Source organism: Panthera onca, chromosome C1 (assembly GCF_046562875.1).
Source record: "Panthera onca isolate mPanOnc1 chromosome C1, mPanOnc1 haplotype 2, whole genome shotgun sequence".
In the NCBI taxonomy this organism is placed as follows: domain Eukaryota; kingdom Metazoa; phylum Chordata; class Mammalia; order Carnivora; family Felidae; genus Panthera; species Panthera onca.
This window is the reverse complement of record NC_138346.1, coordinates 156,042,537-156,056,781: the sequence shown is the minus strand read 5'-3', so window position 1 is coordinate 156,056,781 and position 14,245 is coordinate 156,042,537. Positions and strand designations below refer to the sequence as shown.

The 14,245-nt window shown below is 39.0% G+C and overlaps 1 pseudogene; it reads left to right on the top strand.

The window, feature by feature from the left end:
* The first annotated feature begins 2,569 nt into the window (after positions 1-2,569).
* On the top strand, positions 2,570-7,264 carry LOC132672927 (mitochondrial nicotinamide adenine dinucleotide transporter SLC25A51-like; annotated as a pseudogene).
* Positions 7,265-14,245: the final 6,981 nt, after the last annotated feature.

The window sequence follows — 14,245 nt, the reverse complement described above, 5'->3', positions numbered from 1 at the left end:
TTGTGGTAATTTATTACTCAGCAATAGAAAACTAATACAGTCCTCCAACTCTTTACTAGTTTGTAGGCAATAACCTTATAAAACAATTTGCTTCATTATATACCCATTTTGTAGTTATTACAAAGGACTCATCAGGAAGTTGTGTTGCTTAAAACTTTTTAAGTTTTGGGGTGCCCGGGTGGCTCAGTCGGTTAAGCTTCTGGCTTTGGCTTCGGCTCATGAGTTCGAGCCCCACGTTGGGTTCTGTGCTGATAGCTCAGAGCCTGAAACCTACTTCAGATTCTGCGTTTCCCTCTCTCTCTGCCCCTCCCCTGCTCATGCTCTGTCTGTCTGTCTGTCTCTCTCAAGAATAAATAAACATTAAAAAAATAAAAAAAACAAACTTTTTAAGTTTTAAGAAATTTTATGGATGCTCTCCTAAGATTGCTTTCTGGCTAAGATGAGGTTTCGACTACACTAACTTTATCAGATATTGAGATGATAGTAGTGTTTTTTTTTTTTTTTGTTTTTTTTTTTTGTTTTTTTGTTTTTTTTTTTTTTTTTCCATTCAGGATCAATTGCCAAAAACTCTGTACTTACCTGGCAATATATAAATGCTAAATTCTAGGTACTCATCAGTGAATTTGAAACTTCGCTCTGACAATTTTTAGTTGTGTGCCACAAACAACTTACCCCCTTTTATTTTATTTTATTTCATTAAAAATGTTTTTTTCTGGTGTTTATTTTTGAGAGAAAGGGAAACAGAGCACGAGTTGGGGGAGGGGCAGAGAGAGAGGGAGACACAGAATCTGAAACAGGCTCCAGGCTCTGAGCTGTCAGCACAGAGCACATTGCGGGGCTTGAACTCATGAACCACAAGATCATGACCTGAGCTGAAGTCAGACACTCAAACGACGGAGCCACCCAGGAGCCCCTTACCTCCTTTTATAAGCCTTAAACTCTTCATTTTAAAAGTGAGCATAAGAGGGGTGCTTGGGCCGCTCAGTTGGTTGAGCATCCGACTTTGGCTCAGGTCATAATCTCACAGCTCCTGATTCGAGCCCCACCTTGGGCTCTGTGCTGACAGCTCAGAGCCTGAAACCTGCTTCATGTTCTGTGTCTACCTCTTTCTCTCTGCCCCTCCGCTGCTCAGGCTGTCTCTCTCTCTCTCTCTCTCTCTCTCTCTCTCTCTCTCAGAAACAAATAAACATTAAAAAAATTACAAAATAAGCATAAGAATATGTACCTTGTGGGTTGTCTCTGAGGCTTGGAGATGGGGGTTTGTAAAGTGCTACTTTGCTTCTTCACCCTATTTATCCTTGCTCCTTTATCTCTTTCTTTTTTAAAAGGTAGTTTTATTGAAAGACACTAAAAATAGAGGGAATACTAAGAACGCTTTTTGGGTTTCATCATTAGTTTCTTTGGTGAATTCACTTGCATAGGCAACTTGGTACCAGAAGAAACACCAAGAAGAAATATTTTCTGCCCTCAGGGGGCTGATCTTCAAAAGGAGTTGGGATAGGCTCACATATATCACTTTCTTATTTTAAAAAAGTTTTTATTTATTTATTTTGAGAGAGAGGGAGAGAGAGAGAGAATGAATGAATATCCCAAGCAGGCTCCTGCTGTCAGTGTGTAGCCTCATGCAGGGGCTCAGTCTCACTAACTGTGAGATCATGACCTGGGCTGAAATCGAGTTGGACACTCAACCAACTGAGCCACTGAAGCGCCCCATCATTTTCTTATTTTTGTGTTTCCCCAGTATTCTCTTTTTCTGACGACAAGGGTGTGGTTCCTTTAGGAAGTGGGATTCTCCAGTACATTTTATAAAACCGGTGAAGTAATCTTTCCACTGTGAGCTATCCTTGGAAGGGAGAATGAGAATGGGGGGAAGAGATGTGTATTTTTTCAAGGTAGTGGCACATGAGTGACAGCCCCCACTGCTCATGGTGTGCGGGAATGTTTCTGTAACTGAGTATATAAACAACATTCATGACTAAGTGTGTTGTAGAATGGAAAAATCAATGACTAGACTAGGAAAGAAACTGTCATCATAAACAAATTCCATGACTGGCATTGGTGGCACAGAAGGATCGTAGGCTCAGTGTAGGAGTTGGTGAAGATGCTCAAATTATTAAAAAGAATTTACAACAATCAGTTCCAATTCTCCTAATTATTTCCCAGAACATACAGATGAAAGACCTAGTCTGGTATAGTTGCATTTGACTGCTATTGTACAAAATTTTGCAAAGCTTAGGAGATCTTTATTATTTTTTTTCCAAAAAACTAGTGGAATTCTAATGCTTCCCTTGGGAATTGTGTTTGACATCTGAATACAGATGTGTGCGTATGTCTTAATTTCCCATCAACACAGATGTTTGCTTCACAAAGACAATCACTTTGGATGCTTCCTGGATTCTCACCCAGTTTTTCCACATGAACATTATCTTGTATTATGAAACAGAGCAGCTGCTGGTAGCTTTTACACTTTTGGAAAATTCTTTAAGTTTTTGTTTTTTAAGTGAGGGTTTCTATAGGAGTGAGAGTTTTGTTTTAGTGTTAGAATCTCTTCTCTTTGAAGGGAATCTAGTTAACTCGTATTGGCTGTGGGGTAGGAAAGAGAGAGTAGAAGTAGAAGTGTAGTATAGGTGGTATTGCTAACAGAGATTGCTGTCATGGTAAAAGGGGGATGAAAATCAAAATAATGAAATATTCTTATTTTGCACCAAAGAGGTTAGACTCCTGTCAATGGACTTGGTTTCCCTTATCAAATGACCACAAATTTTACACTATACCTAATCCACAATAAATGAGACACAATTATATTCCGTACTGTGGAGAACTTCCTAAACTCTAAGTAAATCAAGTAAACTGGGAACTCTATAACGAGTCTTAAAGCATTTGACTCAGTGTATGGAATACAGGATTCCACTACCGTTTTAAGATATTTTTATCTTTCTAATTTCTCCATTCCTCTCTTTGAATCAACTTAGAGGAAGAGAAATTATCTTCATCTCAAATTCACAGCCTCTTGCAGTGAGTTTTGGTTGACATCGTTGAGAAAGGTTTTTATAAATATTTGGAATAACTTAAATGATTTTTGGAAAATTCATCTAAAGATTGTGCTCCTTTTTCCAATTTGTAAGTTTTCCGGGAACAATTTTTTAGGCTTCTGATATAAAGCTGACTATATGATATATCCGTATGCCAATTGCTCCAAGTGTGAAAAGCAATGTAGATGAGGGCTTGTGGGCTTGCCCACCTGTGGGCTGCTGGCGACAGGGCATGGAGCTGGGGGCCTGCTGCAATGGGTTCAGCCCGCTGCAGTGGGTTAAAGAAATCCCTCTTGAGTAAGAAAGATCTTTTATTTTTTTAATGTTTATTCTTGAGGGAGTGCAAGCGGGGGAAGGGAAGAGAGGAGGACAGAGGATCCAAAGCAGGCTCTGCGCTGACAGGCTGACAGCAGCCAGCCCAGTGTGCGGCTGGAACTCACAAACTGCAAGCTGGGAGATCATGACTGGAGCCAAAGTTGGATGCTCAACTGACTGAGCCACGTAGGTGCCCCGAGTAAGAAAGATCTCAAGCAACATGGTGGATTCAGAAGCTCATGAAAAGAGGCTGCCAGTCCTAACATTTTCAAAACAAGATCCGTCACCTTATGCTGCAAATGTTGGTGAAATGAAGCATTATTTGTGTGGCTGCTGTGCAGCTTTCATGTAGCAATCCCATTTCCGGTTCAGAAGGTCCTCTCTCGGCAGCAGCTGTGTGGAATCAAAACCTGGGATGCAGTGCTTCAGTTCAGGAGGGATGGCTTTCAAAACTTGTACTGTGGATTCCTTCCCCCTACCGATGCAGAAGACAACTATACTGGCACTTAGGTTTGGCCTGTATGAGGCCTTATCTTGTCGTCTCTGAGAGCATATCCCTACGTCTGAGTTTGCAACTGGTAGTGTGGCAGCAGTACTTCCAAGGACAACAGAAGCAATTTTCACTCCATTGGAAAGAATTCAGACATTGCTTCAAGACCACAAGCATTATAAAACGTTTATGAACACTTGCCAGGCTTTCAAGACACTCAAATGCCATGGAATTAGAGTATTATTGAGACTTGGTATCCGTTCTTTTCCATAATGGATTCAGCAACGTCGTTTTTTTGTTTGGCTTTTGAGGTTCCATAAAGAACATCTGCCTGCTGCAGTGACTCACAGTGCTTATTGATTTTATGTGCCGAGGTCTGTTGGGTGCCATGTTGGGAATCTTGTTTTTTCCAGTTAATGTTGTAAAAACTTGCATGAAGTCTCAGGCTGGTGGGAAATTTCAGTCTTTTCCCAATGTTTTCCAAAAAATCTGGCTAGAATGGAATAGGAAACTGACAAATCTTTTCAGATGTACCCACCTGAATTACCGTTGGTACCTCATCTCTTGGGGCATAATGAATGCAATTTATGAGTTCTTGTTAAAGATTATATGAAAGAAATGTGTCATTTATTAACTGAATAGACCTAAGAATAATGCAGTTTGGCCTTGTCCCTAATTGGCCAAGTATAAGTTGGTGTCATAAGGTCAGGGCACAATGAATTACAGGCAAAGCTGTTTTCCTTAAGCACCAACAAATTCAGAATATAAGGTTCTAATAGGACTGTTATAATAATAAAAAAAAGCAACATAGTGCCTGGCAGGGTATGTTGTAATGAGAATTTCTTTTGGTGGAAGACTACAGAAAGACTAAAATTAAGGTTGAAGTTTGAAATAATAATTAACACAAAATATAGACTTTTCTTGCAATGCTCTCTACACTAGAATAATGGGGAAACTTTATATAGCTTGAAGAAAATTATGGAAGATAATGCTGCCCATTCAGAGAGTGATAAATTATGGAACTCATTATTTCAAGGTTGAATATATCAATATAGTCAAGAAGCCCTAATGAAATTATTGAGGGAAGCAAATGATTTAGGAGAATTCCCAAAGCTTCTGAAGCTGGTAATGTGAAGGATGACCTATAGACTATGACAGGTAGCATTGTCCTGACTTTGATGTTTCTATGCTTCTAAGTGGAGGTAGGAAATGAGACTGAGAAGTAGTATATAGAATAGTTATAATTATAATCAACATTTTTGAAGGAGTGAAGCATGTGGTGTGATCCTCCACTGTGTGTGTCAAACTTATTAAATCTTGGGTTTTGATGGATTTTTCTCTACGTTTAAAGATTGTGTTATTGAAGTTTTCAGAGGAAGTAACCCCATCTGATTCCTTTGTTCTGTGCAGCTTATAGTACTTTATATAGATCCTTGGATAGAAGCCTATTTTTAATACTATTGCTTCTAAACCCTTATTGGCTTCTTGCCTGCTTTAGCAATTTTTTCATGTTTATTTATTTTTGAGAGAGAGAGAGAGAGAGAGAGGTGGGGAATGAATGGGCAGGGAAGGGGCAGAGAGAGAAGGAGGCACAGAGTCCAAAGCAGGCTTCAGGCTCTGAGCTGTCAGCACAGGGCCCTGTGTGGGGCTCAAACCCATGAGCTGTGAGATCATGACCTGAGCTGAAGTCGGATGCTTAACCGACTGAGCTACCCAAGCGCCCAGCAATTTTTAAATTTTGGGCCAATGGTGGTTAGAACCCAGTGCTGTCACTACTGTGGAAAAGTTTTGATGGCTGATGCAGTAGTCTTAAAGACAGCTGGACATTGTGAATAGTAATAGCTGAAGTTCTAGGCTGTATCCTGGCCTTGTTCCTTACTATCTGTATTAGCATTCTCCAGAGAGACAGAGCCAATAGGACTGATTTATAGATTGATTGATCTGTCTATCTATCTAGATTTATTATGAGAAATTGGCTCACCATCTGCCATCTGCAAGCTGGAGACCCAGGAAAGCCAGTGGTGTAGCTCCAAAGGCCTGAGAACCCTAAGAGTCAATGGTATACGTCGCAGTCCAAAGGCAGGAGAAGACAGAAGTCCCAGCTCAAGCATCCAGAAAGGGGGCAAATCCTTCCTTCCTCTGCTTTTTTCTATTCAGACCCTTCCACACTGGGGAGGGGAATTTACATCACTGAGTCCATCCATTAAAATACTACTCTCATTGGGAAATGTCCCTCATAGACACACCCAGAAATAATGTTTAATCTGGGTGCCTAATGGCCCAATAAAGATGACATAAAATTAACCATCACAGAAGCTGAGTCGTGTTAGGAAACTTACTACTGCCTTGTTCAGTTTTTTTTCACTGAAAATGCAGAGATAGCAGCTACTTTGTTATACAATACTAAGGATCAGAGATAGTTTGTTCAAAGTGCCTAACACAAGGTAGGAAATTTATTTCTTTTCAGTAGGTTTTTTTGAAGAGGGGATCAAACAATGAAAACATTTTTTCTCAGGGGCCCCTGGGTAGCTCAGTCAGTTAATTGTCTGACTTTGGCTCAGGTCATGATCTCACTGTTCATGAGTTCGACCCCCCATCGAGCTCTCTACTGTCAGCATAGAGCCTGTTCTGGATCTTCTGTTTCCCGCTCTTTCTGCCCCTCCCCTGCTCTCTCTCTCTCAAAAATAAATAAACATTAAAAAATATTTTTGTTCAGAAGCAGCCCATGCTTATTACAGAAAATTTAGGACAAACAGACAAACACAAAGGAGAAAATAAAAATCCCATAATCCTAACACTGTTAATCTTTTAGTGGATAATATTTTCCCATTTATATCTTTGGTGTATGTTAGTGTAAATCTTTCAATAATTAAGTTTTCTTCTAGTGTGTCAATTTTAAGGATTTCACAGCATTTTATTGTTTGGGCACACTATGCTTCATTTAATTCTTTATTGTGTATCTGTATGTTTTGCTACTAAGATATTCTTGTGTATGCATTTTTGTGCATGTGCATAGTTATTTACTTGGGATAAATTCCTAGAAATAAAATCACTGGGTCAAAAGTTGTGCACCTTTTAAAGGTATTTGATATGACTTGCTTAATTGTCTTGTCAAATGTTGCATCAATAGATGCTGTCACCAGGAATGTATGACAATGACCATTTTTTCCTTACCTTTTCCATATCTGGGATGAAAAAGTGGCATGTTATGTGACTTTGCATTTAAAGCTTTTAATGAGAGGGTGCCTAGGTGGTTCAGGTGGTTAAACGTTCGGCTCAGGTCATGATCTCGTGGTTTGTGGGTTCAAACCCTGTGTCGGGTTCTGTGCTGACAGCTCAGAGTCTGGAGCCTGCTTCAGATTCTGTGTCTCCCTCTCTCTTTCTGCTCCTCCCCTGCTTCTGCTCTGTCTCTCTTTCTTAAAATAAACATTAACAAAATTTTTTTAAAAAACCATTGAGATTAAAATTTGTTTATTGGTCTTATGTGTTGCTTTTTTTTTTGTTTGTTTTGAATTGCTTTTGTATGTCTTTAACATTTTTTTTAGAAGGCTTTATTTTTTTTAGAGTCATTTTAGGTTCTTAGCAAAATTGGGTGAAATCTGCTGAGATTTCCCATATATCCTTGCCCCTACACATACATAGCCTCCTTGATTATCAACATCCCTCACCAGAGTAGTACATTTGTTATAATTGATGAACCTATACCAACATATTGTAATCACCCAAAGTCCATAGTGAACGTAGCGTTCATGCTTGGTGTTATATATTCTATAGGTTTGGACAAATGTCTAATGACATGTATTATGTTATAATCATTACAATATCATACAGAGTATTTTTTCAGCCCTAAAAATTACTTGTGCTCTACCTATTTATCCTTTCTTTCCTCCTGACCTGTGGCAACCACCGGTCTTTTTACTGTCTCCATAGATTTGACTTTTTCAGAATGTCATATAATTGGAATCATACTTCTTTCACTTAGTAATATGTATTTAAGGTTCCTCAATTTCTTTTCATGGTTTCAAAGACCATTTCTTTTTAGCACTGAATAATATTTCATTGTCTGGATTTCCCATAATTTATCCATTCCCCTACTGAAGGGTATCTTGGTTGCTTCCAATTTTTGGTAATTATAAATAAAGCTGCTATAAACATCTGTGTGCAGGTTTTTGTGTGGAAGTAAGTTTTCAACTTCTTTTGGTAGATACCCAGGAGTGTGATTGCCGGATTGTATGGTAAGAAAATGTTTGGTTTTGTAAGAAACTGCCAAACTTTTATAGTGATTATACCATTTTGCATTCTCACCAGCTACACATGAGAGTTCTTATTGTTCCATATCCTTGTTGGCATTGGTGTTGTCAGTGTTCTAGATTTTGGCCATTCTAATAGGTGTGTAGTCATATCTCATTGGTTTGAATTTGCATTTTCCTAATGACATATGATGTGGAGCATCTTTCATATACTTATTTGCCATCTCTGTATCTTTTAAAAAATTTTCTAATGTTTATTTTTGAGAGAGAGAGAAAGAGGGAGAGAGTGATCAGGGGAGGGGCAGAGAGCGAGGGAGACACGGAATCCGAGGCAGGCTCTAGGCTCTGAACTGTCAGCACGGAGCCCAATGCGGGACTTCAACCCACAAACAGCAAGATGATGCCCTGAGCTGAAGTCAGATGCTTAACCGACTGAGCCACCCAGGTGCCCCTGCCATCTGTATATCTTCTTTGGTGAGGTGTCTGTTAAGGTCTTTGACCCACTTTTTAATCAGGTGATTTATTTTCTTATTGTTGAGTGTTAAAAGATCTTTGGGTTTTGGATAACAGGCTTTTATAAAATGTCTTTTGCAAATATTTTCTCCCAGTTTGTGGCTCATCTTCTAATTTTCTTGACATTGCCTTTTATAGGGAAAAAAAATTTTAATTTTAATGAAGTCCAGCTCATCAGTTTTTTCTGTCATGTTTCATGCTTTTAGAGTTGCATCTAAATAGTCATCACCATGTCCAAGGTGAGCCCTTGAGGGCAAGAACTGTGTTCTCTGTATTCTACAACTCTGAAATCCCAGTACAAGCACAATGATTGGCATGCAACCAGTGTTGCAAAAATATTCATTAAATCAACAGAAACAAAGTTCTCATGTTGGTAAGTCCAAGGGCACTGTTTATAAAGTATTTTAGGAACAGTGTGGATTAAACAAACATTTGTGAGCTGATCTGGAAATCAAACCTTCAGGTGCAACATGTTTCTGGATGAAAGAATGCTGGGATGTGCATGTTTATTTTCAGCATTAAAATGTTAGTTTTGCTGTCAAGTGCGGAAGAAACAATTGTACTCTTCTGAGATTGGCATAATTCCTCCTGGATTCAGTGGAAATCATATGCCCATGGGAGAGAATCTGGCTGCATTTGAATAGAAGATGCTGGAGCAACACTAATAAATTTCAGAGTGAATACAGTTTGTATGTGCAATAGCTTGTTCCCTTAATTCAGAATTTCCTGAGTGACTGAGAGGCTCCAAAGGTAGAGCATATCCCTTGGTCATTTCCGCATAGTGCTAAGCTATTGCCAAGCTCTGACCCTTTAAATGTCTCATACAACACCCAGAGAGTTTGTGAAGCAATGCTATTCAATTTGCTGCATTATTTCACAATATTAATTGCAATTCCTGATATGGGGGGGATATTGAGAATGTGCAGTTGGCTCATAGTCTAATGAAGAACACCTTTAACTTTTTTTCCTCTTGAGCATGAATTTTTCAGCACTGATGCAGCACTAGTGGCTTCAATTTAATCAAACTTTTCCAGGATCTTTCTTGCTGAGGAATGAATCACTGGGTTTTATGGTGAATTATGGGAGAAACATATGTGTACTTACAAGTTTGTAGTGTGCAATGCAATATGTTGTAAGACAGCCAAGTGAGATTTTTCAGAAGTAGTTTGGTTTCTTTCCTAGATCTCTACAATCTGTCTTCAACATATATTTTGAGTCTTATTTCTTGTTCTCACTTTTGTACTTTGCACTTTAGTGCTCCTCAAAGCATCCTACACAGTGGCTGCATCAAAATTATTTTATAGAAGAGGCTTAAGGTAGGCCATCTGGTTGGAATACAGGACTAGGTCTGTACCTTGAAGTTTTATTTGTAGAGCAGGCCCACTATTTACATGTGGAAGAATATGATTTTTGGTCCGAGCTGCCATAATCTCTTGTTGAGATGTTGCAGTACTCTCTCCTAAACTATCTCCTTACTTACATCTTTCCTTTTACAGTCTGTCTCCAGTAGGTCTTTGGAGCCTTGTCTCTTATTCTCACATAGTTGCCCAAGTGGCCTTGTTAAAACAGAAGTCAGATCATGTCACTCCTCTGCAGAAACCCCTCTGATAACTTCTCATATTCACTCCAAACAAAAGCCAAACTCTTTACAATGGCCAGAAAGGACCTATAGGACCAGGACTCCTGTTACCTCTCAGTCCTTTACTTACTTCTCTTGCTCACTCTGTTCCAACCACACTGGCCTCCTTGTTCTTTGAGCATGCCTAATATTCATGGTTTTTATATGTGTTTTCTCATTGTCTGGACTGCTTTTCATCTGGACACCCACATGATACATCTCCCCCTCTGTCATCTGCTTCAACACTTTCCTCACTTGCCCTCTCTCCTGCATTTGACATTGCTTATTTCCTCCCACTTCCCGAAACTATTCTCTTGGCTCCTGGATACTACATCTTCTTGGAATTATTCATACCTGTTTGACCATTCATTTTTGGTCTCTTTCATGGCTGCTCCTCCCTTGTCTCCCCTTAAACTGCCAGGTGTCCATTTCTATCCTCTGTAATTCTTGTCACCTATTATTTTTTTTTGAACAATACTATCCTCTTTGAGGTTTTTATTTTTAAAGTTTTGTTATTTTAATTCCAGTGTAGTTAACATACAGTATTATATTAGTTTCAGCTGTACAATATAGTGATTTAACAATTCAATACATGTCTCAGGGCTCACCATGGTAAGTGTACTCTTAATCCTACCCACCTCTCCTCTGGCAATGCTATTTGTTCTCCATAGTTAAGAATCTGTTTCTCTATGAGGTTTTGAATTACCGCTTTTATGCTCATAAGCTCCCTAATCGCTTTTTTGAGACCAGCTCTCTCATTTGAGTCAGTTGCATAGGTCCTGCTATCTGCTGAATATCTCCATCTAGATGTTTCATGGGTACCTCAAAATCAGCATGTTTAAAGGGAAGCCATATTCTTCATTCAGTGGTTTCTTATGTCCATGTTTTCTTTTTTTTTTTTTTAATTTTTAAATGTTTATTTACTTTTGAGAGAGAGCGAGAGTGAGCGAATGGGGGAGAATACAAAGGGGGAGACACAGAATATGAAGTAGTCTCCAGGCTCTGAGCTGTCAGCACAAAACCCTACACGGGGCTCGAACTCACGAACCATGAGATTATGACCTGAGCTGAAGTCAGATGCTTAACTGACTGAGCCACTCAGGCACCCCTGTCCATGTTTCCTATCTCAGTAGGTAGTATCATTCGGGTGGCCAGTTAAAAGTTATTCTTGACTCCTCTCTCCCCTTCCCTCCCACAGCCAATCAAACATCAAATTATGCCGACTGTACCTCTCAAATAGTTCTCAGATTTGTTTCTCCCTCTTCACAATTTTTACCTATAATGGGTTGAATTGTGGTCCCCAAAATATATGTTCATATCCAGATCCCTGGAACTTTTGATTGTTACATTATACGGAAAAAAGGGTCTTTACATACATAATTAAATTAACGTTCTTGACATGAGATTATCCTGGATTTTCTGGGTGGACTCCAGATCCAATGACAAGTGTTCTTATAAAAGAAAGGCAGGAGGAGAAGACATGGACACATGGAGGAGAAGGTGATATGAAGGTGAAGGTGACAGTGGCCAGAGATTGGAGGGATGTGGCCATCAGTCAAAGAAGTCAAGAAATGATGACCACACAAGGCAGGAAGAGGCAAAGAAAGATTTTGAATTTATGGTTTCCAGAAATGTGAGACAGTGAAAGAATACATTTCTGTTGCCTTTAGCCATCCAGTTTGTGGTAAATTATTGTGGCCGCCACAGGAAACTAATATACTACCTTTGCCAGTTCAGATCTTTGTAATCTCTGTTTTAGGATTAGTGTGATAGCTTCCTCATGGTCTGTCTGCCTCTAGTCTTCAGTTGTATTGTTCATTGTGTAGCCAGAGTACTTATAGTCAAGGCTCAATGTGGCCTTGTCCTTTTCATGTTTCAGTGCGCCTCTCCCCTGCACCTATCACATACTCTTCTTCAGCTTTAATGATTGTTTGGTCTGCACCCCTGTGTCTCACTGTTTTTTATCCCATTCGTCCTGTAGACCCTCACACTTGGATCAATCCAGCCAACAAGTTTGTCTACTTTTACATTAGACTACTGGAAAAAGTCATATAATTGTGTGGATTTTTTTTTCCTCTGTAAATTGGTAGTCTCAGATCTCAGAATGGCCTTCAAAACTGTTTGATAATATGGACAGCTCCCCATCCTGATGGTTCTCAGTGACTGTTCCAAAACTTCATCATTGCCCTCATATCTCATCTGCTTTGTTTTGTTTTGCTTCTGCCCTGAAATTAATGGATGAACTTGCCTTGCCTTTCCCCATCCTCATCAAGTTTCATAGAGTCATCTCTGCTCTCATCCAGTTTCTGAGAAACACAGATCCCCTCACTCTTGTGCTGGTGATTTTTTTCTATTATTTAAAAAAAAAACGTATCCAGGAATCAAGTTATTTCCTCTTTGATTATATTTTTAGCTCTTTCTATGGGCTCCTTCTCTAGTGCTGATAAACATGTAGATATCTTTCTTGTTTTAAACAAACCAAGTCCTCAACACTTTAGAAATTGAGTAACTTGACTTGATAAAGTGAGAACAACTTTATGGGGATAAACTAAGTTGTCTTAAAAAAAATTAGACCCTCAGCCAAGGCTTTGAAAAGAGCTCTGAACTTTTCTTTTGCGTCTTTTCCATTTTATCCAAAGAGGAAAAGAGAGAGACAAATGAAGGAAACATTAAGAGTCTGCCAATGTTACCAGCTATTTGCTTATAACTTTTCTTCTCTTGTGGCTGGAAGGAAGGGTAAATGATATTGCTTTCATCAACAACTCCCACCTTTGCAGTCCTGATTTATTCAGCACTCACCCCTACTAGCACCATCTGCCACTATCTACTAATGAGTTTGTAATCTGTCTCTGTCCCAGCTGGGAAGAAAATGTATACTCGATCTTGATCATGTAAGGCATATCAAATCTTTTCTATCTTTATATTCAATAATTTTAATAAAACCCAGAGATTCTTTTTAAAGCATTTGCTGTTATTATTATTATTTAAAGAGAACAAAACAAAACAACAAAACTCAGACTTTCCTCCTTTTCATGTCTTGGGTTGAATCCCTGTGCTACATGAGTTGGTTACCACCTACAGTTTTGGGGTGTGTGTCCTTGCTCACAGAGAGGGGACCTAGAGAGCAGAGGTACATAGCCAGTGAAAAAGCAGGTAGCAGAGTCCAATTGTTATCTTCTTTTAGGAGTGACAGCATCACATTTACATTTAAATTTTTACTTGGGAAAAATCAGTTGAAAGTATAAATTATTACACAATACTAATTTTTCTTTCTCTACCCCCTTCTTTTCAGGGTTTTGTGTCACTTTTTTGATTGCCTATCACTGACAGGAAGTTTAGAGCTATGTACTTACTGTTTCCATCAAAACCTGATTCAGTTTTTAAAATAGTTTTTTTTTCCTTTGGATGAATATGATAGAATAATAGTCTTCCCAAAATGCTCATGTCCTAATGCAGGAACCCATAAATATGCTACCTTACATGGCAAAAGGCACTTTGCAAATGTGATTACGTTATGATCTTGAGTAAAGGGAAATTCTCTTGAATGATCTGGGTGGGCCCAAGGTGATCACAAGGATTCTTGTAAGAAGGAGGCGGAAGATCAGATGAGAGAGCCAAAGAAGGACTTGTGGATGATGGAAGCAGAGGTTAGGGTAAGGCCATTGGTGGAAAGAGCCATGAAACAAAGAAAGAGGAAGCCGGCAAGCAAGTAATTATCCTCTAAAGGTTCCTGAAGGAAAATAGCCCTGCTGATATTCTAATTTTAGCCCTGAGCAATCCTTTTAAGTCTTCTCTGGAACTGTGAGATAATACATTCATGATGTTTTAAGCCACTAAGTTTATGGTAATTTGTTAAAGCAGCAATAGGAAACCAAAACACTGGACTTTTAATCAAAAACACAAAATGATTTTCATTTCTTTAAACTAGAACTTAGTGACAAGTTATTTCAGATCCTATCCAGGGAGCTCTGTCACTTTGAGATGCCATGACAGGCTCACTAAGCAGCTGAAAATTTACTCACCCAGA